Below are 26,560 nucleotides of genomic sequence, written 5' to 3' on the forward strand. Positions count from 1 at the left end.
TGAATATCTGAAACTGGGAAGGAAGGAAGAAAAGTGGATCTCGTGTTTCAGCTCACCTTGTTCTGAGCTGACTCCAGGTACCCATGGGATGAGTTCAAGGCAAATATCTTGATATGATATGTTGGGTTTTGAGCCAAGGCAGCCTGAAACACCCATTTTGAAATGCCTATAAGCTGCTTTTAACAGTGAGGATAAAGCAGCAGTACCTGGGAGACAACCTGTAAGTAGACAGAAGATGCCTGTGTATGGTTGTAGTTGCTCATACTTTGTGTTGATATCTACCGTCTTTGGGAAGCCTACAATATAGTTTTCTACAGTAATGCTTATTCATCCTAACTAGATAAGTAAGACCTTCTTTAACTTCTGAGACTGAGCTGTTAGGGTGCATGGGCCCCTAGAATGAGGAGCTCTTGCTTGTATCCATTGGGCAATGTCTTCCCTGAAGCCAGCAGAAGCAGCTCTGGGGAAATCATTGGGCTTGCTTTTTATTATTGGCCCCACACTATCAGTTGTGTAGAAAAAAAATACTATGGGATGAAGGGACCAAATAATAAGGGGCTGGAAAAATGCTTCCTTTTATAGACATAGCTTGAGGAAATCCTATTCAAGCTCTATTAGAGAACCCAGGGACCCATGAGCCCATCAACTTGGTAGTAGTAAAAGTGGCTAGAAAGGATCCTCATTGTTTGAGTCACATGCCCATTTTCTGGGCAAGAGATGGCTGTATAATTATTCTAGCATTTTTCTGTTGACTAAAGGGCAAGGTGAATGAACTGTACTTAGGAGACAGAAAACGTTACTTGGCTAATGCCACAGAAGACTTAGTGCCACCTTGAAAATTTGCCCAACCAATCTTGGAGAGATTGTCTCAACGTCCGTCTCTATAACTTCTTAACCCTGCAGCTCCTGAGGACTTGCCACCTCTAGGACCTTGACACCAAATTCAGAGACCTGCCAGTCCTGTCCCTTCTTAGTTTCTGCAATCTCTTTTCTTTCCCTTACATTTTTTTTCCTCAAAAGCACTTTCCCATAGCGACCACTTGGAGCATACTTCCCCTCTAGAGCATAATCTCTTGAGGCAGTTGAGGCTTTTATTGTAGGTAAGAAATATCTTTGAGTTGAAGAAGGAGCATATATTTTTCCACACTGAAATAAACATTTCCAGGACAATGAAATATGAAAGGCTCGACAACCTGCTTAGAAGGGGCGGGGAAGCATGGGAAATCCAAATGTAAACAAAACATCTCAAAAAATTGTTTTGTCATATAAGTGAATCATAAATTTCAACTCGATTTGACAAAAATTTATTTTGTACTTTCTATATACTAGCCAGACAAAAGAACATCATCATTAAGGGTACATGGGCTTACGTGAACAGATTATGTTTAAGAGATCAAAAGATTGCCTAAGATGGTCAATGTGTAAGCCACAGCAAATGGTGGTGGTGGTGGGGTTTATGGGATGAACAATGGCTGGGGACTAGTCTGAGTATCTGGAGTTTGGTTATGATATTCTAAGCAACAGAGACTTGATAAGATCATGTCTATGTCTTTAAAGGAAGACGTTGGCCACAGAGTGGAGGATAAGGTGAGGCAGAGGAAGAAGGCTAGTTATGAGGCTTTGCTTCTTGGGAGGTAGTGGGGCCAGTCTACCACCAACATTCATTTCATTTGCAGGGCCTGAGGCAAGAGTATGAATGGAGATCACCTCCCTACTCCCAGGACCCCACTCTAGTAAGGCCTACTCCCTTTTCTTCCCATTGCCTATGTGGGGCACTCACACGACAGCATCCACATAACCCAGCTCCATCTTGTGCCATCCCTCAGATAGCTCTTGAGCATAGTCAGACTCGTGGGAACATCGGCTCTCGGAAGAATATGCAGTTGTAGAAGGGTATGCAAGCCTCCAGATATATTCTGGGCTATTCGGGCAGGGTACCAGGGTCCCAGGTACCCAGAGTGGGATCCGGAGCATGGGTTCCAGATTGGCAAAATCCTTGGCCCTGTGGATTCCTTGCTCTTGCTCTGTAGGAGGTCCGGATGGGGCCTTTCTAAAGCACAGAGCCTCTAGCAGGGGCCCCATTTGTCTGGATTTAAGGGAGGTACCAGAGAAAGATCCAAAGTTTATTATTAGATATCCCCCATTACCAACATGTAGAGAGGCCACACAGAAAAATTGCACATGATTGTGCCTGAGTATGGGTTAAGGAAAAAAATGATGCCTCTGACGGAGGTCTGGATCGCATCACACTTTTCTCTAGTTGTAAAAAAGATAATAGTAGAGAGATAACAACAAAGATTCCATGCTCTTCTAATAGACTAATTTCAGAAGGATTCCAGTTACTTCTTTCTACTTCTTTAATTGGCCAAGGTGTTAGCAGATGGAATTTCCCCTTTATCTGTGTCCTGGCTAAAAAGGTTTAAAGAAAGTCCAAAACCTCTTCCAAAATGCAGCAGACCTCAGTGTACCAGCCCAATTCCAGTCACCATTCTCAATGCAACACATTCCCTACCTTGATCCATACCCAGCAGCTCTCATTTCTCTTTGTAGAACCATTGCTTTAAGTATCTACATAATGGTCTGTGTGTGTTTGCACCATCTGTGAGTGTGTGTGTGTAAGAGTGACACACACACATCAAGGGTGAGAGGATAAAACTGCTGTGAGGAGGAATTGCCCCCTTTAGCCTCCTCCCTCCATGTGTCCAGCAGGAACAAGGAGCTGAGTTCTTGTGCCTCTGCCCATCACTACCCAGACACCTGGACCAGTCACTTGGCTTCTCCATATTTTAGTTTCCCCTTTTCCAAGATGCACATCAAATTAAATGAAATGTGAAGTGGGTGTTGAAAAGCAGAGGAAGTCAGGACTCTGAGTGTTGCCTTTAGGACTCCTACCACTGCCCCTTCTGTTTTTGTAATTCTAGCGGCTGAGTTGGGATGTGGGGATAGACATAGTGAGTGAGGGAAGGCAAAATTCAGGAGAGCTGAGCATGGTTTGTTTTCTAGGATAGACGGTCCCTCTGGTACCAGGGTAGCCTTCTGTCTTTAGCTTCATGGGATCATATCATGAAGTACTCTCAAGTCAGAGTAAATTCTGGTAAGTCTTTGAATCCGCTTTATCTTCCTCTCAACAAATCATCTCTTTGTGCAGGTGTATCCTTCCCCTGTGGTTGTGTTTCTACTATTTGCCCCTGTGATTCTCACCCAGAGCTGGGTTGTTAACATGACGTCCATTTTCCTGTATGAGCCAACCTCAGGCTAGTCCTGGGCTTTCTACAGCATTCTTGTTATAGACAGGGATTATGTGTTCTCCAGAGATTCTAGAGAGGGCAAATCTGCACTCAATATTCCCCCCAAAGTGTACTCCCCCAGTTTTTTTCTTCCAACTTAATATGAGCCTCCCATTTTTGGAGGTAGGAAACCAAGCTCTTTCTTATCATCTCCTTTAAAGCTGAGAATTCAAATTCTGGCTTCACAATGTGCTATTTGTTATTGAGTTTTTCCAATTTCTCTGAACCTTAGTTCTCTCATCTGCAAAATAAATGTCATAAAATGTATCTTACCAGGGTGTTGTGAAGCTTCAAATACATGGTATAGATGTGTATGAAGGCATAAACAGTAACCCGCCAAATGCCTGGCACATTGCAATAAGCATGTTAATTTTTAAATCTGTCTTTTCTGCCTCCTCATTTGCACCATGTTTATGGAGCATGTTGGAGAGAGTAGCTATCTGTAGGGATGCACAGTGTTCACATCTCTGAGACCTTGTAAATTTCTGGGATTGATGGGAAAAGCTGCCTGATTTGAGGGAGGAAAGACATAGTGGATCCCAGGGAGGGAAAGGACACAGTAGCCCTTTGTCCTCAGCAGGCTAAAGCTTGACCCACTGTGACAGTGCTGGGAGGTGGGGCTGGTCCTCACGGGGATGGCTGCACAGGAAGAAGCTGAACACTCTGAGCTAGGATTCTGGGAACTCACGACAGTTTGGGGCAGAAGTCGTCTTGAGAGAGCATGATCACTTTCCCAGGCAAGTCCAGGTGATCTCTGGAGGGACTTGATGTGGGGCTCAATCCCAGGACGCTGGGACCATGACCTGAGCCAAAGGCAGACGCTTAACGGACTGAGCCACCCAGGCGCCGCACTTGGGATGTTTTAAAGAGGGTAGCAAGAGAAGGGTACCAGACATCCCACTAATTTGGCACTGGGGGCTCCAGAAAAAATTATTTAGGAAAAACAAAAGATATATGATGTTAATTATGCCTTTAAAGTGTGGAGCAATTTGTTTCAGTGCTGTGGATATGCACTAGTGTTTGCTTGATTTTTTCCTTGGCCCCATATTTCAAGTTGTGTGTGTATGTGTGTGTGTTTCCTTTTTGGTCTGTGTTCTTATTTTCCATACAAAATAGTCATCAGACGGCCTGTCTGGCAGACAAATCAGATTGGGGAAACAGGACAGGTTATTATTGTCAGTTACTACCTGTCTTTCACCAAAGCTGGTCATGGGTTATGACCTGGCTCTTAGCTCTTGCTGGGAAATTACCCTAGACCACGTGAGCAGCTGTGCCTCATTCCTCTCCCTCCTGTGTCTCAGGGCCAAAGCATTTGGAGCAAATTCTTTTGTTCTTCATACAGAAACCATACTATATTGTTTCCGTATTTTTCTCTATTAAGATGCAAATTGTACTGTCCTATTGCTCATGTGCAGTGTTATCCTTACGTGTATTGAGTCTCTTAGGAAAGGTAAATCTGAAACACAAGTAAGTGGGGTTATTTTGTGAATAAATTATTAGGCCACAAATAATATTGGCTGGCAACAGATGAAAGAATGCCTCCCCACAAATAAAATATCAGTTGCTAGCGGGGCAAGGCAGGACGAGCCTTTGCTGCTGAGGGGCATAATGAATGCTTCTATTTTGCAGTTGTTTCTAAAATGTAAGCCTTTTCAAATCAGTGATACAGTATGTGGTCCCAGGAGAATGATAGAATTTCTAAAGACTGTCTCGCTTTCCAAGGACAAATTGTTCAAAGAGGAAAATTGTATCCTACATGTTGGGGTGGACCAGTTGGGCCATTTGAGAGGGTCATAGACTTGATATTGACTCAAAAACTCATCTAACTAACTTATATGACCTTGGTCAAGTCACAAAACCTCTTTGTTTCTTTCTTGTTGTTGTTTTAATTTGTTGAATTTTAGACTTTGGGTAGCCCAAGGTCCTTTTCAGAAATCTGCAAAATCAGTTCCATTGGTGGGAGAGAGAAATCATTCTTGTAGGATTTCCACAGGCATCACTTTAGGCCTCTGGGTCCTAAGTTTGGATGCTTCTGTCTTCTTCATCTTTCCCAATGCTTGGGAACAGTTGTAAAGATGATCAGAGTCGCAGGCCCATGTTTAAAGCCTCCCAGTACACATTGGCAGAGCAGAGGGAGAACTATACCCCTTTCCTGCCATCCATGTTCTTCATCTTCCTCTAATCCAGTGGTCCTCAAAGATGAGCATGCATCACAGTCCCCTGGAGGGCTTGTTAGAGCAGATTGCTGGGCCCCACCCCTAGAGTTCCTGATTTGGGAGTTCTGGGATGGGGCCCGAGAATTTGCATTTCTAACTAGTTTCCAGGTAATGCTCCTGCCGCTGGTCCTGGAACCCCACTTTGAGAACCATTGCTCTAATCCATTTGCACACCGCGTCCAGAGTAATTTTTAAGCATATAAAGTAGATCGTGCCATGTTCTTACTTAAAATCCTTGAGTGTCTTTCCCTTGTGCTTAAAGTCAAATGCTTTTCCATGCCTGCAAGGCTTTGCTTGGTTACTTTGGCTCTGCTTACTTTCTCAAACTTGTCTTCTCTTGCTCCCACGGTTCGGGCCCTCAGCCCCCCTTTCAGGTAGCCCTTGAAAATGGAGAGCTCTCTGTTGCCCCTTCAAGACCTCAAGCTCACCTCCATTGCCTGGCTGATTCCTTCTCAACCTTTAGGTCACAGGTGCAGTGGTGTCTCCTCCAGAAGCTTCCACTGAGAGCACCATCCGTGCAGTTACCCCAGCTCACTGGTTACTCACCATCACACTGCCTTTCTCCTCTGTAGCGGATAGCACCATCTGAAATGAGAAGTTAACCGTCTTTATTCAATTATTCATTATCTACCTCCTCCACCTAGAGTATAAGGTCTGTGATGATAGGATCCTGGCTGGCTCACAACTGTACCCCAGCGCCCACAAGAGGTGCTTGATACATTGTAGGTGCCGGGCTATTTTTTTTGTACCAAGTAGTGGCCCAAACAAGGGGTTGGAATTTCACTCCCTGAGTTGGATGGGCTTTGGACCCCTGTGGCCTCTATGGTGTGGATGGAGGTAGCCAATCCTTGAGAATAAATGAATCCTTGCTAACGTTCCAGAACACTGGAAGCAGGACCAGCTCAGGAGGCTAGGCTGGATAGTGGGATCTTTGAACCCACGGTGATGCCGGTGCTGAGTTCCTACCACACAAATCCATCAGCCCAAAGCAGGGAGGCTCAGAGCAGCTAGATTATCTCCTTTACTGTTTTCCAGGGTTAATCACATAGCTATGGTGCATCTTGGAGTCTGTATGGTTTTTAAGAGGGGTGTACCGAAAAGTTAGTGACAACACTCAGTCCTCACTGATGACCCTGGGAGAAGGAAGAGTCCATCCTTCTGGGCTGACTGCCTCCCTCTGAGCAAGAAGAAGGCCAGCATTTGTGTTCACATCTGTCCCCAAATGGGACTCAGACTGGAGCTTTGCACTTCATTCCAGGAGAGGAGAATATGTGCAAATTCAAAGCGGGAATGGGGCTCTTTGATTTTCCTTTGACTTTAAACAGGTCTCAGTGTATCTGTTTGATACCTTATTTGGTAATACTTTGAAAATGAAGATTCTGCAGTGTTCTTTGGTCCCCCCCACAAAACACAATGAAACACAAAAGTGATTCTCCCACCTAGGTACCTTCAGAGATCTGTAGGATCCCACTTGTTCTCCTTCCCCTCCAGCGCCGCTATATGATATAATGGTGTGGAGCCTGGGACAGATAAAAGTGATTCTAAATCAATTGTGTTAATAACAAAGTCTCACATCAGAGAAGCTGCTGAAAAACAATCCTATTTCCTAGCACTTGGCTCAGTTTGGATGAGACAAGTCTCACTCAGGCCTGAGAACACACAGATCGGAGTGTGGTCTGGGACTCTCCACATAGGAATAGTCTAGCACCAAGAAAGAGTGAGTGGCTCTAGCTCACACTAGAAATAGGCCTGTTTTAGGAAGAAGGTTATGTTTTTAGGAGATAGTCCTCTCAGAAAGAAATTCTGGTTATAGCTTTGTCTATAAAAGTAATAGATAAACACACACAGCTCCAGGGGGTACTGTTTGAATTAGAATCTACCCAAATGGCACCTCCAAGAACATGATGATCAGGATGACTGTGCTTCCAAATTTGCCTATAATCCTGCGGTGGTTAGTTGTATGTATCAACTTGATGGGGTAGGCTATTTCCACATAGCTGCTGGTAGAGCATTATTTCTGGGTATGTTGGTGAGCTGTCTCTGGAAGAGATTAGCATTTAAACCAGTAGGCTGAGTAAAGAAGATCATTCTCACCAATGTGGGTGGGTATCATCTAATCCGTTGAAGGTCAGAATAGAGCAGAAAGGTGGAGGAAGGGAGAATTCTCTCTGCTTCAGCTCAGACATCTATTTTTTGCCCTCATACATTGGCCCTCCTGGTTCTTGGGCTTTGACTCAGACCAGGACTTACATCACTGGTCCCCCGTCTCAGGCCTTGGGACTTGGAGTGACTTACACCACTGCCTTACCTGGTTCTCCAGCTTGCAAAGGGCACATCATGGGACTTCTCAGCCTGCATAATCACATGAACCAATTTTTGTAAAAACTTTCCTCTTCTATATCTGTATGTATCCTGTTGTTTTTGTTTTTCTGGAGAACCCTACTACATCTCAGCATAATTTTTCATAGAGTTCCTTTTCCTTCTTTGTAGTCCCAGGAAAATATTAATGCCTCTTTTCTCTCTCAAAAGAACTCCTGTTTGGACAATAGGCTATATTGTCATCATATAGATAATATATACTCATCTCTGTCTCAAGAGTTCCTAACTAGACCTTCACCTGGAAATCTTTAGAGCAGTGTGTCCGATAGAACTTTCTGCAGTGATGGAAATGCTGTGTCCTTGTGATATCTAATATTACAGCCACTAGCTGCATGTGGATTTAAGCAATGGAAGAAGAACAGAATTTGAAATTTTATTCAATTTTAACTTATTTCACATTAAATGTAAATAGCCACGTGTGACTAGTGGCTACTATATGGAACAGGACCACTCTGGAGTCTCTCTGTTTCAACCTCCAGACTTATTTCTCTGTCCCAGACCTCCCTGACTTATTTTCCCCATTAGTATCACTTCTTTCCCTTGCAAGACTGGTGGCCTGGTCTATCAGCTCTCTGGTAGTCCCTGTAGACAAACATATAGACCTGTCCATGCTAGGGATTTTAGTGCTGATCACTGGGGATAAAACAGGGCAGAGTAGGAACACCAACCACAGAGGAGTTACGATAATGGAAAGGGGCTGCAAGAGGGAGGAGGAGGGGGGAACAGAGCCGGAGCAAGCCCTGCCCTGTCCCAGACTCAGCACCAGGTCATGGGAGTTAGAGATATGAGAAACAGTGTCTCGCTGCTTACAACCTGGCAGGGATGATGCAACATACTTTCACGGGATCTCACAGCTGGAAGGGTAGGACGCCATGTTGGGCTTTCATTAGAAAGAAGAGGAAGGTTCAGGGACCGAAAACATAAATAACAGCCTCATCACCCACTTTAGTAAGCTAAGGAACTGGAAATTCAGTCAGAATATAGTTCGGACTTGTGCATCTGAGTAAGGGTCATCCTGGCCACTGGTAGCACACAGGGATTTGAAAGATGAGGCAGAACCAGACTCTGTCCCTTATAGTTCTTACAGCTCCTTTCCTGCTAAGCAGACCATTTTGGTGTAAGGGATTTAAATATTCTGAAAAACAAAACTAGTAGTGTGGGTGTTTATTTTCTTTTTCCTCTGTGCAATGTGAAGGCAATCATGAATGATGGCCAAGTTTTATTAGACCACAGTCCAAAGAAATCCCCGCCAGATGGACAGTAGAGCATGTGGATCCAAGATGAAGCTGATGTTGAGTGTCCACACCTCCCAATCTCCACATGTCCCCTCCTCTCCTTTGGTAAATTCCTTCTGGAAGAATTGTTATTGCATCCTTCCCACCTTCCTCCTGCCAGGACAAAAAGTCAGGTAGGGGACAAGTAAAGATAAGACCAGAGTAAAGTGCAGTAACATTCATCTGGTGGGTGGAGAAACAGAACTGGAGAGTTTCTTATTTCTTTTATTTTGGTTTGTCTGGGTTGAACTGAGGAGGAAGAGCCTGCTGAGGTTCAAGGAAAATACCTTGCCAGTATGATAATCCCCACACGTGAGAGTGGGAAAGGGGACACAAATGAACTCTGTTTTCTCCATGACTTTGATTCCTTTCAGCAAACCAGATTTGCTGAATGGAGATGGGGGTGGGGAGAAAGTGGTACAATTTTGTTACCTGGACATTTTATTTTTTAAAAGAAGGTTTTGGATAAAGCTACTAAGAGAATCCATGGGCAACTGGATAGACAAAGTGTGGTATATCCCCATAACAGGAAGGAGAGTCTGACACCTGCTACAACATGGATGATCCTTGAATGAAAGAAGGCCAGTCACAAACAGACAAATACTGTATAATTCCACTTCCATGAGGTATCTAGTGTAGTCTAAAGTAGGTGGTGGTTCCCAGGGGCTGCGGGGAGGGGAGAATGAGGAGATACGGTTGAATGGGTATAGAAGTTCAGTTTTGCAAGAGGAAAAGGTTCTGGAGATCAGCTACACAACCATGTGACTGTGTAAGTTGTACACTTGAAAGGGGTTATGATGGTAGGTTTCATGTTAGGAATTTTTTTAACTGCAGTTTAAAAATCTAAGAGAGAGGGTAGTTTTGAGATTTTTTGGCTTCTTAAAATTTGGTTGGTTCATTTAAAGAAGGATTTTTTTTTAAGTGAATAAAAGTTTATAGTGAGCTGGGTGCTATAATCCATTTTCTTTCCCCCAAAATCTTGCAATGGAAAGGAGAAAGGTTTTTTGTTTGTTTGTTTCTGCCTAGTCATAAACCCATACAACTTTGAGGAAGAAAGAAAACATTTACTGAGCACCTACTATTTGCTTAGCATTGTGCCTGGCCCTTTCATAAATGTTATCTCATTTCATATTTATAATAGCGCTTTAGCTCAATTTCTGAATAAGTAAAGCTGAGGGTCAAGAGAGGCTCAGGTATTTGCCTAAAGTCACACAACTTGTGATACTAGTAAGAATAACAGCAAGAAGTGTATTTGACCGTTACTGAGTGCTTACTACGTGCCAGACATGATTGCAAGGACTTTCGTGTTTTACTCATTTACATGATGGAGGCTGTATTCAATCTGTTTGCTTGATCTCTGACCGCCACCCGCCGTTTGTAGGTGACATGCCCAAGGTCACCCAGCTACTCAACACCAGAGAGCTAGGCCAGGCACAGAGGTCATATCAGTGCTGTTTCCAATTCATACTCTTTGCTATCCCAACTTTGGGAAAAGAAGCATAAGCCCTGTTTAACTGAGAAACAATTATTATTATTATTATTATTATTTTAAATTGGAAATAGCTCCTTCAAAGGAGACAGTTAGTGAGCTCCGAGTCTGTTTCATGAGTTGGTGTTTCCCTTTGATGTGGTACCTGCCAGAGCCATCTAGACCAAGAATAACGAGACAGAGTGATCACTTTCCTGGATGTAATTTCAACTTACACGCCATATAACTTTGTAAATACACTGTTCAGAATTTCTGAGTTAATGTGGTGGTAACCGTGTGGATGAATCAAAAATTATTTGTATTATGAGGTGTTTTTTTGTGGCTACACTGGGTACATCTGACTTATGGGAAGCCACCACCTCACAAAAGAATAATAAAGCTGAGGTATGAAGCCTTTGTCTAGGATGAGCTGAAACATTTTTCCAGTTCCATATTCTGTCTTATGATTAATTCTTTTTGTTTTTGAGTAAATTGCCATTGACTCTCAGACCAAGGCCATGCATCAGCTTGAGCTAGGCTGCTTACTCTTTCTTCGCCTTTCCGTGCTTGGTTCTTGATTCTCCTAGGTTCAGGATGGTAACAATGTGCTTTTATTCTATGATGCTTTCCTGGTATCAGAGCTAAACATAGCATCTACAGAAACCTCACAATTTTCCTTCCCGTTTCCTGCTGAAGTCAAGAAAAATTCAGATTTGGAATCAATACATGACATGTCCCAAAAGCATTAAACAGAGGAGTTGGTACCATGAAGATAAAAATGTCTCTTTCTTCCCCAAGGCGTAGCTTTGAAGAGGGGGAACTTACTTTGAGCGAGCGATTTACCCCACTGCCAGTTAACCAGATACTCAACTGGTTTTTACAACCGAGACTGGAGGATGAATTAAACCAATGTTATTTATTTGCTTTCAGTGTGGAAAAAGAAAATGAACCTGAGGCAGTTATTGCAGGATTTTGGAGGAGATGTCACTCTGAAATATCTTTTCTGCACTTTGAAGTCTATCACGCCTATTTCTTTTAGAGAAAACAAACATGCACACACGCACACATGCAACATTTATTCATCAGCCCCTCTCCTTTCCCCCAGCGCACGGAGGGGATACACAGACAGTAAAATGCCATCCACACAATTCAGCAACATTCACTGTGAACTCCTATCAATATTTACTACCGATGGGCCCTGGGGCTTCCTGCAAGACAACGCTGGCTTTCATTCAAAAACCTTTGCTTTCTGACTCTGATTCCAACACTATTCAATTTCCTGACCATGGAAAAAATTTCTACTAAATATCCCCTCCATAAACCTGGATTGTAATAAATAAATGTTTCCTTCTCATCACCTCTGACCCCAAGGACCTGCTGGTATCTGGGAGGACTCAGTAATATTTGTGAGAGAACTTGTACCTAGGATTATCTCTTGGAAGTGTGCTGAAGTTCAGGTCATTTGGTTTTTCTGCTCTATTTAAGGATTTATTTTCTTGGATCAAAGCCTGGATTTGACCTCTCAGAGATTTAAGTTTCTATCCTTCAAACATGGTACCTGAACCAGAAACACTCTGCTGCATTTTGTCAAAATCAGTCTTATTACTTGTTTTTTTTTTTTTTTTAATAATTCATCCTACCTTCCAGTTAAGTTGATGTCACCTCTACAGTCTTGGAAATCTCTGAAATAAGACCCTATATTTGCTCTTCTAATTCCTGGTTCCGTGCTGGGTCCTTCCCCTGTATCGAGTGTGGGGAGATGAGTTTGAAAAGACACCAATGACTGACCCCAAGGGTCCCTTCTTATGGCAGAAGACCAAATTGTTGAAAATCAGCTCATTCCTTCCAACCCATGTTTGGACCCATGTCCAAACATGACATGTGTTTGTCTTGATCTCGCCTCTGGTTGACCTCTTCCGTTGAAGGAGGGCAAATCACAGCGATGTTTGAGCTCCCAGAGGACCTAGGCAGAGTGGGAGGAGATGCTCGGTCAGAGCAAGAAGAACCAGTTCAAGACTGTGGGTGAGGATTGAAATGTCACGTGGGAGCAGGCTGAACCGTGTGGATTCCCACAGAGTGAAAGCCAATCTTCTCACAGTTTATGACATTATTCTCTTCCTGGTCTCCTTGCTTCAGGTCTTGCCCTTTGAAGAATATAAATGGGATCACAGTGACTCTGCTGCTTAAAATCTTGCAATGGCTCCCCTCGCCTTAGACCGGAACACCAAATGCTCAATAAATCCCTTCCCAATTCTACAACCTCATTTCACTTTCCTCTTGTTTCCACTAGTCTCCAGGCACATGAACTTTAATTTCTTTGCATTTGCTCTTTCCTGCCAGAAGATCTTTCTTTGGTCGTGTTGTTTTCCTTGCCTGGGAAGCTGTTTGACTCCTACTAATCCTTCAGGTTTTAGCTGAAATGTCACTTTCCCAGAAAGTCTCGTTAGTCTACGTTGCAGCACTTTATTCTTTTCATGGTAGTTATTATAATTTATAATTATATGCTTATTTGGGGTAGAGCTAATATCTGTCTTAATTGCTGAATTTTAAGATTTCTAAAGATAGGAAATAATAGTTTTTTGTTCACCACAGAAACCCCGCTAACTGGAACATAGTAGGTACTCAAATAACGTGTGTGTGTGTGGATCTTAGGGGAAAAATGCAGATGAGTAGTTTAGATGGATATCACATACAGTACAGGACCAAGAAATGAGATAAAACCAGGCATGTCGTCAAACACCAAGGGACCCAATTCTTCAGGAGCAAAGTTGTATATCAGAGACCCAGCCAAGAGGGCAGGACTAGGAAATTTGTGAGTTCTAAACACAGAGGAAGAATCCAGATGAACACCTGGGGACATTGGCAGTGCCAGACAGGATCGTAACAGCCAAATAAGCCCAATAATCCAAATAAGCCAAAGAAACACATGACCCCAGCGACAAGGAGACCACAAAACAGTCTCATGACTCAACAAGGAAGATTCTGAGGTGAGAGCATTTGGATTTCACCACGATGATTCCACTTACAAGGACGTGGCGGAGGGCTCCTGTAAGACTTGACTGTCCCGAGACCCCTGGACGTCTGTCTAGGCTGGCTCACCTCGGCTGGGCAAACGCCGCACGCCCCTGCCTCCTTCCAGCCGGAGCACGCCGGTTTCCCGCATTCCCCATACAGTTTGCAATTATGACAGCTCCCTTCTGTTCCCAGCGGCATTTAGATTGGGTGATAGAACATTCTCATCTATTTTAAATGAGTTGTATTGGATTAAAAGATCCCGGGGCTGAAAAGCCCACCATATAACAAAGAAAGAAAGAAAGAAAAAAAGAATCATTCCAGCCGGCTTTGACAAAATGAGTTTTTGCTTTGTAAGGGCTAGCCGGCCTTATCAGGGAAGAGAGGCAGAAAGGAAGGGCCTGGCGTCTTAGCGGGTTCACGAAACAAAGGCTGTTTGAATAGGACCTTCTGGACCGTTTTCAAATTATTTGCCTCTCTTGGGGAAACTTCGCAGTTTTGAACGAGTGGGTTGCTATTATCATCCATCGATCAATCTCTCTTTCTCCAGGTTTAGCCTCAGCTGGTTCAAAGGTAGGAAAAGTCACAAAACCTAAGATAAGATCATCCCAGGGTTCTCCCCACTGCTCCTTCCACTTTAGTATGTATTTCAGTTTTGTTGAGGAGAAGAAAAGCTTTTCCCTTCCTGATATAAAATTGGCCCAGGAAAGTGCAATAAAGTGCACCCACATCCCTGCCTTTTTGCCTGTGCGGACGCTTTCTGAGAAAGCAGCATATCCATTGTCCAAGAGGAGAAGCAATAAGCTATGAACTAACGATGGGCTTCCCCAGGAGGTTTTGTGGGTGATCTACTCTAGCAAAACCAGAGGTGGTGGGGTTTGAAGGGGGAGTAACGGTTAAACTTTGGCCCCTGAGTGAGCTTAAAACCATAGGCCTGGAGGCTGGATGGACATCCTGGACAGACAGGATGACCCAGCTGGGTTGGATACTTGGCCGATAGCCTAATGGACACTGAAGGAAGCACAGGTGCGCATGCCGAGGGCTTCACATTGCAACGTGGCAGGTAAGCGATGAAGGCTCAGCACGCCGGCACCTTGTGAAAACAGGTCTCAAGTGGGTGATGGGACGGCCCCCCATTTCAAAAGAAAGGTAGAAGTGTTTAAACAGAAGATAATGACACCTGTCTGAGTTGTCGTTGGCAAGGCACCCGGAAGAATATGGCAGATTTTCAGTTTCCCTGCATGCTAAACCAGGAAGGAAGGAAGAGACCCAGCGCTTACTTCTGGAAATAGCACATGCTATTTATTTGCTGCGGATGCATCAGGATATGACATTGTGCGGTGAGAGAATGCTTCTTAATGAAAAGTCTCGTAAGTAGACGGACGCTCTCTTGTTTGATCATTTAATACACGGCTCTTTGGTGAACACAGATTTAACAAATGATTTTGGTCTTTGGGGCAGAACCAGAAAATTTTATTTATCGGTATACATCCATAACCAGGTACTTGTAGTGTGGTTTTTTTTTTTTTCTTTTTTCCTTTTTCTTGCCCCTTTCCTTCTTTCCCTCCCCTTCTCTCTCCCCAGCTATTTCTGAAAACAGCCCAACATTAGCTCACTGCCTTGGTTCTTCCTTAGGGATGGAACAGTCATGTCCAGTCAGCAATTCGGCTTATCGGGAGAAAATTATACAGAGGGCGAGTAGACGAGAAAAGAACCAGGAGCCTATTTTGAAGTTCTTTGTTAGATAGCAGGTGCATCTTCATCTCGCCCTCACAGCTGCCCCTTCCCTGCAACTTGTCTGGATGCTCCACAGGGAATTTCAACATATTCTCACCAAGCATCATTTTTTATTAAAAAAAAAAAAAATCCTCCAGCTGTAAAATGACAACTGAGCACACAGCGTGCAAAGCTACTTGGAAATCAGAGTTCTCGCCGCCTTGGATGGCCCGGCCTGGACCATTTGAGTTGAGGCTGAGGGTGTATAAGCCACGCTTTGTTGGCCTCTCGGGGTGAGAGGCGATTTCTTAACCAAGAGCTCCTCATGGAAAACATTGTTTCTGTAACAGCCTGAGGTCAAACTCTGGGACTAGCTCACAAGAATTCCACTGGCAACGTTCAGTTGTCTTGAGGTTATAAAAGGAGAAAGGAATCCCTTTCCCCCTCCTTCCCCTCCAAGATTCAGGGGGGGGGGCCTGGATTCTGAAGAATTTTGTCTGCCTCAGCCATTTTCGAAGTGTTCATGGAAGCAGACAATATGAATTGCAGCTGAGGTTGTCTTTGTGGTTAAAAAACTCTTCGGCCTGAGGAAGCCTGTTTTATATTCAATTTTCAGAAATACCTACCAGGTAGGAAAAGATCGAGATTGGAGGCTCAGAGGAGCTACAGGCCTCCAGAGATCTTGCTTATGTGCTTAGAAAATGATACAGCCTCGTATGTTATGTTTTACAAAGGCAGTTATTTATTATGAAATTGTCCTGCTAGGACATTCTTAGAGCAGTTGGAAGTAAAAATACTTAGGAGACCACAGTCACAGGCAATATTCAATCATGAGGGGGACTTTGGAAGGCAACTGTTTTCACATCTTATTTAAGGAAGAAATAACTTATTAAGAAGAAACAGCTCTTAGCAAGCTTGGGATTGAGAAAATCCAAACATAAGGGATTGCGGTGATGGGGGGTGAGGACACTCATCTGGGAACGAAGGTGAAGCACCCGAGGAAAAATCTCTGGCTCAGCAAACCTTTTTTGTTGTCTTTTTTTTTGCCTCTGAGGTTCTTACTTCTAATGTCTCCTTTTAGAGGATGACTGAGTGGAGGAGGAAGAAGGCCCAGCTGGTTAGAGGTGTCCGGGGTTTCTGCACACGCTACCATGGGGCTGGTTCTAGTATCTGCCTCAAGAGCAGATCAGTACGAGATGGCTGAGGTCTTGCTGGTGGCAGGGAGCAGGGTCGGGCTTACGGTGGCGCTCCAAGGACGTGGACTGGTGCTCAGCTAATACTTAGTGAAAATATGAGAGGAATTGGGGGGGGGATGTATGTGCTGGCGGGGGGAGCTCTGAAAACCATTTGACTTACTGACTTGATTTTACTGAATAAAGTCTTTGAGGAATCAAGGAAGTGGGACTTAGAAACATTTTATTTTTTAGTCTTAATTCAGCCTCCATTTCCATTTTGGATTTACCCAGTAAAAGGACCTTAGAAGTTTAATTGGTGAAAACATTAGGTTTTTAGTATGTATTCTCTTCCTGTAGTCATTCCCTCACACCCAGGCATCCCCCTCCCCACCATGGCCTCACATTTGGGAGATGAGGAAAGGGTGGGTTCTTACAGGTGACCAGAGGTAAAGGGTTTGAGATGTCCCTTTGGGAGGCCTCTAACTAGCTCTCGTCTTTTCTTTCGTCCCTATTTGGGGGCAAAAAACAGAGTCTTGGGATGCCTGGGTGACTCAGTTGGTTAAGTATCTGACTGCAGCTCAGCTCATGGTCCCAGGGTCCTGGGATCGAGCCCCGCATCAGGCTCCCTGCTTAGCGGGGAGCCTGCTTGTCCCTCTGCCCCTTCCCCTGCTTGTGCTCGCTCTCTCTCTGGCAAATAAATAAATAAAATCTAAAAAAACCCAAAAAACCCAAAAAAAAAAAACCAAAAAACCCAGAGTCTTCACTATTTCCCAACTGACCACCGTGCTAGGGAAGAGGTCGAAGTGTGCCTGGACATCCTCAAGGATGATGAAGCAGAATTGTGCGCCTGAAGCATAGAGAGGGCCAAAGAGGAAGCCGGAGTGGGAGGAGCTGAAGGCCTTTTATGTTGTGGGGCTCATTGCCAGGGACTAAAATCCCCTTCAGATGATTAGAACCAGAGACTTCTCAAAGGCATTATTAGCATGATCTGGACTGTAGCAAATCAAAGGTAGGAAAGGTGGGGACATGAGTAGATGGGACTGGGGCAGGCGACACCCCTGAGCTTCAGAGGGATGGCATAATCCTTTACACTGCATTCATTTGCATGTGGTTATTCCCACGCACTGCTGGGTTCCTTTTTCTGTTAAATTTTTTCCCCAGTGTTATTGAGCTATAATAGACATACAACATGGTATTAGTTTTAAGTGCACAACATGACTTGATGTAAGTATATTTTTTAAGATTTTATTAGAGAGAGAGAGAACACGAGCGGGGAAGTGGGGCAGAGGGAGAGGGAGAGAATCCCAAGCAGACTCCCCACTGAGCGTGGAGTCCAATGTGGGGCTTGATCCCATGACCCTGAGATCATGACCTGAGCCAAAATCGAGAGTCAGATACTCAACCAACTGAGCCACCCAGGCATGCATACTTGATATATGTCTACATTGCAAAATGCTTACTACACTGTAACTTTCTAACATTTACAGTGTAACATCCATCACCTTGCGTAGTTACAACATTTTTTTCTTGTGATAAGAACTTTCAAGATTTACTCTGAGCAGCTTTCAAATAAACAATGTATTATTGTTAATTTTAATCACCATGCTGTATATTACATCACCAGAATTTCTCTCTTATAACTGGAAATTTGTATCTTTTGATCACCTTCACCATCTTGCCTACTCTCTCCCACCCCCCATCTCAGGCAATCACTAATCTGTGTGTCTATGAGTTCAGATTTTTTTTTTTTTGAGATTCCAGATGTAAGTGGGATCATACAGTATTTGTCTTTGACTTATCTCAGCATAATGACCTCCAGGTCCTTCCATGTTGTTGCAAATAGCAGGATTTCCTTCTTTGGTATGGCTGAATAATATTCTATTGTGTGTGTGTGTGTATATATATATATACACTACCTTTTCTTTATCCATTCATCTGTCAATGGGTTGTTTCCCTATCTTGGCTATTGTAAATATAAATATACTGCAATAGTGCTGGTTTTAATTTTTTTTAAAGATCTTATTTATTTATTTGAGAGAGAGAGAGAGAGCATGAGTGGGGCAGGTGGGCAGAGGGAGAAGCGACTCCCCGCTGAGCAGGGAGCCCGACGTGGGGCTGGATCCCAGGACCCTGGGATCATGACCTGAGCCGAAAGCAGACGCTTAACTGACAGAGCCACCCAGGTGCCCCAATAGTGCTAGTTTTTAAATGCCTTGTAGTACTTGGATTACAAAGATCAAGATGTGACTTTTTTACTCTGGACTTTTTAATGACTATGCTTTTGTGAATCATCTGTGTTTTTAAATATGAATTTCATATGATCCTATAATAGGATTTTATTGGGCCCTCTTTAGGGAAGGAAGCTGGGGACTCATTGCATGAGCAGTAAACAGTGGAGCCCCTGTTTTTGAAGGTGGGGGCTGGAGAGGAATCAGGGTAAGTGCAAGTGTGTGCCACTTGGTGAGCCTGCCCAGAATGGGGCTGGTGGGTCTAGCATTTCATGAACAGCTTACTGTGGATGACGTTCAGGGAGACAAAAATATTACTTTCCCCAGCACCTTTTAACATCAAAGCTGCAGGTAAAACAAGACTTCCCAGAATTAATCTGAGTTGAAGGAAGAAAAACTAAGCCACCCTTTGTTTCAAAAGCAATATTGTGGGAAAATGTGACAGTAACTATGCTTTCCTACTTTTGATTTGCTTCCATCTAGGTTATGTTCATGACTTCAAAAAGTCTCCGGTTCTGACCGTTTGAAAAGGGTTTCCGGCCCTGGCGATGCAGACTTTTCTAGAAGTTGCAGGTGCCTTGTCCTCCCCTTCACCACACGCCGTCCCTTCTATGTCAAATGCTCTTGCCTCATCTATTCCCCGGCTAATGCCACCTCATTCTTTGGTTTCTGGGAAGCCTTTCCTGACGCCCAGGCTGGGCTAAGAGCCCACATCATCCTGCGTGACCTCAGGCCTGGCACTTAACACACTGGATCGGCAAGGTTGATCTGCCTGTCTGTGTCCCATACTAGACAGTGGGGAGGTTATACCTCAGCGGTCTGTGCCTCAATGTCCTTACCTGTAAAATGGGACCATTAGCTATGCCGATCATGGGGTGTGTGAGGATTAAGGGACTTAATGCCTGTAGAGCCCTGGGAGGACCTCTGGTATATACTAAGTGCTCCGCAAGTGTTGCCTGTCATTTTTATACTTAAGGGAAGGGTCCATCTCCATCTTCTTTATGTCCCTAAAGCCTGCCTCGGTACTGGCACAGAGTAAGCCGCCAAAACATATTCATTAAATACATGGGAGAAGGTCAAGGACTCTCTGAGGGTAAATCATGGACTTAGGAACCTCAGTGCCTCTGATCAGATTCCCACGGCTTTGCAGACTTACCCAAGCTGTCTCTCTCATGTTGTGGAGGCGGCAAGACCTTTGACCCCCGCGGAGGCACGACTGTCTGGCTCTGTGGGAAGGACAGAGGCTCTCTTCGGCAGCAGTTAGGAGTCCACTGGACTGCCTATGGGGCACTCAGTACCCAAAGAGGCTGAAGCTTTAGAGAAAGCTGGGAGCGGCCAACCTGAATCCATTCACTTAAAGCTGGGTAGATGCAACGGGAAGAGAGGTGAGCTTTGGAGGCGGATGCACCTGGTTTTGCATCTCAGCTCTTCAGTATAACCAGCTGTGGTCTAGTTATAAACTTCTGTCACCCTCAGTGTCTTTATTCATAGAATGGGAATGGCAGACTTCAGAGTTCATCAGACCTGAGTTAGAAAATTCGTTTTTCTATTTACTCGTTGTGTGACATTGCGGCAGGTAGATAGTTTCTTTAAACCTCAATATTAGGACCTAATGAGCTGTCCAAAAATGGACATAGTAATAGTATCTGATAATATTGTTGAGCTGATTAAATGAGCCATCTTAATAATGGAAGCCTTGCCTATCTGTAGTGGTGTCATAAATTATTTCTTGAAATCTAGCAATCGCACATGGTGAAAAGAATTCTGATTTGTTGAACAGAAGCTTAGAGGCATGTCCTCCTAACCTCAAACAACACACATTCCTCTTTAGGAGACAATTTTATTACAAAGCACAGCAACACAACTAGAGGCAGGATATCAGTTTGTTTTAACTCTTTCTAGCCGTCAGAATCATTTTTACTATTCTGTTTGCCCTGGTGGTTTTTGGTTATAAGTGCCTTATTACATAGAGAGACACATCAGTGACCATTTCCTCCTTAATAAACCATGTCTTTAGACACGACATTGGCCATTACAAACCATTACACTGCATTCTTCTTACTACAAAAAGCAATGGGGCAAGTGATGTTAATATCACTGAGACTTTGCCCAGCTCAGCTGAACCTCAATAATACTTCCTCTGAAAAAGGACCCAAGAATGGCTGCTGAATCTTGCTGCCAGGTTGCTCCACATTCTTCAGTCTACATTTTTGCATGTTTCATGCTTTGGAACCGAACACTGTTAAATTGTTCCATTTTCAATCCTGGATTACATTCCATCTTGAGATCACATTGAGGGAGGGGGCGAGAAAACACGAGCAAAATTTTTGGTTTCAGTGCCTCACATTCCTCTGCTTGACAATGAAAGTATCTCATTTCAGTCTCTTGGCATTTGTGGGGGAGAATATCGTGTGGTTAATGGAGCCTGAGTGAGCAATGTTGTGTGCCATTAAGTAATTTATTGGCATTTCTGCAGTGGCCCCGTCAATATGACCATGTGGCCTCATTTCTAATTCCAGTGTTTCAATTAAAAATATTTGGGGGGCGCAGTTTCTAAGATAGGAAAAAAAAAAACCCAAAAAGGTTTCAGGACATCTTTGCCTTCGGGCCCTCAGGACAAAGACTGAATATGAATTAGCTCACACTGCCTTTGACTTTCTTCATCTTCTCCTGATATTCTTGTACTTACCTTCTGGTGCTCCCAGCCCAGCTTTTACCAGCATCCAAAAAATGTTCTGTCTCCAAGCCTGGGGTGTCCTCCAGGCAGAAAGGAAGTCCGGACGAAAACCACTGTCTGAGAACGTTTTCGTTCATCCAGATATTTCCCGTGTCAATGCCACGTGCAAGGCCAGTGCCAGGTCCTGGGGATTCAAAGGTGAGAACATGTAGACCCCCTGACCTGCAGGGACTTCCGTGGGAGGCACACACACACACTTAAATTAGAGGATGCTGTGACTTGTGTCAGAGGAAGTGCCGAGGTTCGTAGAGAGGGCGTGGGATGGAAAGGAATTCTGCGGGGGGGGGGGGGTGCGGGGTGGAGGAGGGATTTGGGGAAGATACCATCAAGGACACAGCCTTTGAGATAGACCTCAAAGGACACCCCGTGCTTCAAAGATCATCCGGAGGCTAATAACAAACACTAATAACAGCGTGCTTTGCGAAATGCATCTGAGGCTTGTGAGGTGGACGGGACCAATTCACCGAAGAAGTCATGTTCAGAGGGGCAGAGCGATGATCCCAGTTCCCACCAGTAGGCAAGTTTAGAGCTGGGACCGGAGAGCAGGTCAGGGTCTGCATTCGGGTCTCCTTGGTGCCTGCTTGGATGATGCACTCCCACACTCAGCACCTGTGAGGTGACAAGTTCTAAGTGTGTTATCTGTCATGGAACCCCCTCCTAAAGAGCCCCAGGGCCAGGTGACCTAGATTGGGCCAGCCCAGGCCAGAGTCCCGTGCATTTGCAAAACCCTGGGTGGGGAGAAAGGTTAAGCCAGAGGAGGAATGTTCTTTTTTTTTTTTTTTTTAATTTTTTTTATTGTTATGTTAATCCGCATACATTACATCATTAGTTTTAGATATAGTGTTCCATGATTCATTGTTTGTGCATAACACCCAGTGCTCCATGCAGAACGTGCCCTCCTCAATACCCATCACCAGGCTAACCCATCCTCCCAACCCCCTCCCCTCTAGAACCCTCAGTTTGTTTTTCAGAGTCCATTGTCTCTCATGGTTCTTCTCCCCCTCCGATTTCCCCCCCTTCATTCTTCCCCTCCTGCTACATTCTTCTTCTTCTTTTTTTCTTTCTTAACATATATTGCATTATTTGTTTCAGAGGTACAGATCTGAGATTCAACAGTCTTGCACAATTCACAGCGCTTACCAGAACACATATCCTCCCCAGTGTCCATCACCCAGTCACCCCATCGCTCCCACCCCACCCCCGACTCCAGTAACCCTCAGTTTGTTTCCTGAGATTAAGAATTCCTCATATCAGTGAGGTCATATGATACATGTCTTTCTCTGTTTGACTTATTTCGCTCAGCATAATACCCTCCAGTTCCATCCACGTCGTTGCAAATGGCAAGATCTTATTCCTTTTGATGGCTGCATAATATTCCATTGTATATATATACCACTTCTTCTTTATCCATTCATCTGTTGATGGACATCTTGGCTCTTTCCACAGTTTGGCTATTGTGGACATTGCTGCTATAAACATCGGGGTGCACGTAGCCTTTTGGGTCCCTACTTTTGTATCTTTGGGGTAAATACCCAGTAGTGCAATTGCTGGATCATATGGTAGCTCTATTTTCAACTTTTTGAGGAACCTCCATACTGTTTTCCAGAGTGGCTGCACCAGCTTGCATTCCCACCAACAGTGTAGGAGGGTTCCCCTTTCTCCGCATCCCCGCCAACATCTGTCATTTCCTGACTTGTTAATTTTAGCCATTCTGACTGGTGTGAGGTGGTATCTCATTGAGGTTTTGATTTGGATTTCCCTGATGCAGAGGAGGAATGTTCTAAAAGTCATGCAGCTCCCTGCCCTTCCCGAGCGGAGCCGTTAGCTCTGTGGCGGGAATGCCACCAGGGTGCCTGTGAGCGGTCAGAGACTCCAGACTATAGGAGTGAGCATCGCTATAGCCCAGGGGTTTTTGTCTTTACGTGGAGGGTTTTATGAGCCTTAACAACAGCACCATGATGTAGGTCTAACAGGATTTTGTTACAGACAAGGATACTGAAGCGAAGAGAGGTGAGACGACCTGCCCGGACGACAAATAAATCATGTAACCAGGGTTGGAATTCAGATATTCCTTTAGTCTCACTGGCTTGCGGTCGGCTGAGGGCTGTGGTGTCTCTTCATCTTGGTTTCCTGGAATTCCTTTGATAGGAAACAATGCCTTAGACTCTATAATTGAGCCAAGGTTTAAAATGAAGTATTAGTCTGCCTTCAATTCTTGCTGAGCCATAAATCATCTATATCAGATCTTTCCCTGATAGCAGTTTTGGTGAGGGAGGGAGGCAGGAGGGGATAATGAACACCAAGATTCTGAAGGGATGGGAGGGGGAGGATGGGGGAAACAAGGGCCTAACACCCAACCCCCTTGCCTGTAACCCGAGCCTCCCGGTAATCTGCCTGTTCTCTGTTCCTATATCCTCCATTAGCTTCCCTTCCTTAAATATGATCCTGCTCCTCCAGCTTGAACCTTTGTTTATGCTGTTTCTTCCAGCATTGCTACCTAGAAAAATGACACCATCTTTCTAATACCATTTCTTGACGCTCCTGCCTGGATCCATTCTCTTTTGGCTTTGACTTTGATACAAAAGGTCTGAGCCACTGGAGTGCTTCTTGGCACTTGCTGTATTATGCCTTGAACTGCAGTTGAGGGGTGTGCTTATAGAATCCCCCCACCAGAGTGTCTCAGCCTTTCTAGTAGATAGTAGTTTATATTTATACCTATTTAAAAAATATGGTTGGCGAGTGCTCAAAGGAGAAGGGCCAGCCTGAGTTTTTATTTTTATTTTTTAAAAAGATTTTATTTATTCATTTGACAGAGATAGATACAGCGAGAGAGGGAACACAAGCAGGGGGGTGGGAGAGGGAGAAGCAGGCTTCCTGTGGAGCGAGGAGCCCAATGCGGGGCTCGATCCCAGGACCCTGGGACCATGACCTGAGCCGAAGGCAGACGCTCAATGACTGAGCCACCCAGGTGCCCCCAGCCTGAGTTTTTAAATCAAACTCATGATATTGCTCAAGGTCAGCCCTGCTCTAGGGAAGCCCAGTCATCAGGCCATCTTAGGGACCTGGACCTTTGAGGTGCTGAGTGTCCTGAGTAAGCTGCTTGGGCCATGAAGAAGGGCTGGGTGGAGGAGAAGGCTTCTGGAAAGAGGGTTCCCAGGTCCAAATAGTTGACCACCTCCTCCAGTTGTAGCCAACTCCATTGTAGATTTTTCTTATTCAACTAATTAACTCTCCTGGCTTGTCCAGGCTAATATAGTCAAGGGGGGACAGAGACCCTAAAGTATAGCTGCTCGAATGTTCTTCACTTGTGAGCACATTGGCTTCTTTCCAGCCAATGTTTGGAAATCTCTGACTCACATTAAGAACTTTACTTTTAAAAATGAGCTCAGTGTGGTGGATGAGAATGACCATTCGAGGTGTAGGTGTTTCCCAATATAAATAAGGTTTCTCAGATGTCTCAGCAGCTCACCGAATATGCACTGTGCTTGAGAGCTTACAACAGTTTTACACATCTTGCCTCGTTAGGTCCCCACAATTCCTTCCAGAGTTAGGCAGGGCAGGGAATATGATCTCCTCTTTAGACGGGGCTCAGAGCCCAGGAGCCTTGTCTGACCACATGGCTAGCGAGGGGCAGGGCTGATTCTTGAAGCCAGACCTCCTGTTCTCCTCCAGGCATCCTAGGTCACACCGGTCGCCACCACCGAAAGGAAAAGGACAGGATGGCCAGGAGGAGACATAAATAAAAAAGGAAAGAAGAGAAGCAAAAGTGAAGCAGTCTGAGAATGTGTAAATTAGAACCAGTCCAGGGAGGAATGTATTAATTGTATTTTGGCAGCTGATTTTCATCTTTTTCTTTTCCTTCTACATTTTATTATGATTTTCTTTTTAGAGAGAAATGAGAAATACTCAGAAGGAGGGATATGATGGTCCACCCCATACTATTCTGATGCCTGCATTCCTCTCCCCTCTAGAAGCTGGAAATACTGTTTTCCCAGCATCCCTTGCGAAAGGGCATGTGCACATGACTTAATCCTGGTCAACGTGACAGAAGATAATTCTGCTGAGAGGCTTCTGGAAAAGGGTTTCCTCCCTGATAAAATGAGATATAAAAGGACAAAGTGCCCTTCTTGCTTTTGGGTGGGGTCACGTGAGGATATGATGGCCACAGGTGTGGCAGCTACTTTGAGATCATGAAGGACGGAGGTGGAGGACAAGAAAGAATGTGCTGAGGGGGGCAGAACAGAAAAGTAGGCAAGGTGCAACTTTGATATTATTTTTAAACAGTTCATTAACTGATGTTAGATGTGAGCTAATAAATTTTCTTATTGTTAAAGCCACATTTAGGTCATATTCTCAGTTGAGTCTGAAAGCATTCTAACAGATTCATGTAGCAAGTGCCTGCACTCGGTGGGATCTTTGTCTGGGACCCTGGCACTATGGGATTCTGCCAGTCTGTGTTGAGAAGGGCATTTAATGCTCATCTTACACCTTAAATTAAGACCCTCATCTAAGAGCTGTGAAAGGTATCCTGGAGTTAAAATATTGCAAAAGTGACTAATAAGTTTAACAGGTTATTAAAGTGTCAGTAATCCACTTCTTGTCTCAATGAATTGCTGCTTAGTGATAACATAAAAATCTCCTTTATGTTGATAATCGCATTTAAAAAAAATAAGGGACTTCCTTAATGCTATCAGATAAATGGCACTGACTTCAAATCAATATTCTGTCATCCTGAGCACCTTGCTGACACAAACATTCAAACCCGCATCTTCTTGCAGGATTTTGTTTCTTCTTAACCTGGTTTACTTATGTCATCCTCGCTGTCAGGATTTTGTCCACCCTCAGGCAACTTTATGATCCCACTTTAAATTTTTACAGTACACTAATCCAAGAATCTGAACTTCTGTGATGAACTACAGCTTTAGTGTGTTAGTGTGTGCAGGGAGTGGGGTCTGGAAGGCCTGTCCGGAAGAAAGCTCCCCATCCTGGGCCTGGGTTTGCACCTGGCTCAGCTCGGCGCCTGCAGGATTCACTGACGATGCGAAATACACTTGATGCACAGCTCATC

At 44.3% G+C, this 26,560-nt stretch overlaps 1 long non-coding RNA gene across 1 annotated transcript in view; it reads left to right on the forward strand.

The window, feature by feature from the left end:
* Window positions 1-25,925, forward strand: part of LOC118521734 (uncharacterized) — an 84,356-nt gene extending 58,431 nt beyond the window's left edge. Inside the window, exon 3 of the long non-coding RNA XR_013443774.1 lies at window positions 25,382-25,925. This is a non-coding gene — a long non-coding RNA (uncharacterized LOC118521734). The remainder of the gene's footprint in view (window positions 1-25,381) is intronic.
* The last annotated feature ends 635 nt before the right edge of the window (window positions 25,926-26,560 follow it).

This window comes from Halichoerus grypus, chromosome 14, assembly GCF_964656455.1.
Source record: "Halichoerus grypus chromosome 14, mHalGry1.hap1.1, whole genome shotgun sequence".
NCBI classification, from domain to species: Eukaryota; Metazoa; Chordata; class Mammalia; order Carnivora; family Phocidae; genus Halichoerus; species Halichoerus grypus.